General features: G+C 45.3%; 1 long non-coding RNA gene across 1 annotated transcript in view; it reads left to right on the forward strand.

Annotated features, from left to right (window-relative positions):
- Positions 1-1175, forward strand: part of LOC104986078 — a 16565-nt gene that overhangs the window by 4853 nt on the left and 10537 nt on the right. The window contains exon 2 of the long non-coding RNA XR_824996.1: positions 729-894. This is a non-coding gene — a long non-coding RNA (uncharacterized LOC104986078). The remainder of the gene's footprint in view (positions 1-728; positions 895-1175) is intronic.

The following is a 1175-nucleotide window of genomic DNA, read 5'->3' on the forward strand; positions in this document are numbered from 1 at the left end:
GTGAGTCTGAGTGAACTCCAGGAGTTGGTGATGGACAGAGAGGCCTGGCATGCTGCGATTCATGGGGTTGCAAAGAGTCGGACACGACTGAGCGACTGAACTGAACTGATAGATACAATGAATGGGGCTTCCCTGGTGGCTCAGAATGGAGTAAAGAATTTGCCTGCAGTGCAGGAAACAGCCAGTTTGATCCCTGGAGAATCAAAGGATCGGGAAGATCCCCTGGAGGAGGGCATGGCAACCCACTCCAGTATTCTTGCCTGGATAATCCCCTGGGCATAGGAGCCTGGCTGGCTACTGTCTATAGGGTCACAAAGAGTCAGATGTGACTGAAGCGACTTAGCATGCACACACATAGATATAGATAAGAGGAAATTTATTATAGGAAATGGCTCACATGTTTGTGGAAGCCAGGAAGTTCCTGTCTGCCATCTGTGGGCAGGAGAACCAGGGAAACTGATGATGTTAATTCAGTTTGAACCCAAAGGCCTGAGAATGGGGTTGAGGGCAGCTGATGTAGGCCCAAGACCGATACTGAAAGCCTGAGAACTCAGAGTGTCCGAGGGACAGGAGGAAATGGATGTCTCAGCTCAAGCAGAGATAGAACTAGTTTGCCCTTCACCTTTTTGTTCTATTCTTGTTCTCAGTGAATTGGTTGATGACCATCCACGTTTGGGAGGGCCATCTGCTCTACTCAGTTTACCAACTCTGATGCTAATCTCTTCCAGGAACACCCTCACAAACACAACTAGAAACAGTGTTTTACCAGCTATCTGGGGGTCCCTTAGTCTAGCTGAGTTGACAACGTAAAATTAACCATCATCAGGAGGAACAACATTTGAAGAGCTGGTGGACGCAGTTTCCCCAGAACTGATGAAAAACATTGAGCCAAAGGTACGGGAATGCATCTCAAACAGGATAAAAAGAAGTCCAGGCTTGTACCCTTGTAATAAACCAGCAAAACACCAAGAACAAAGAGACGATCTTGAAAGCATATTTTAAATAATTCAAATTTATAATGGTCACAAATTGTTTGGGATTTCTACTTGTACCATTTTTGTTAGTTTTCTGGGAATTTGTTCATTTCATATATTTTGTTACTCAGTCGTGTCTGACTCTTCATGACTCCATTGACTCCAGCACACCAGGCTTCCCTGTCTTTTACTATCTCCCGA

Source organism: Bison bison, unplaced genomic scaffold, assembly GCF_000754665.1.
Source record: "Bison bison bison isolate TAMUID 2011002044 unplaced genomic scaffold, Bison_UMD1.0 scf7180017864063, whole genome shotgun sequence".
NCBI lineage: Eukaryota > Metazoa > Chordata > Mammalia > Artiodactyla > Bovidae > Bison > Bison bison.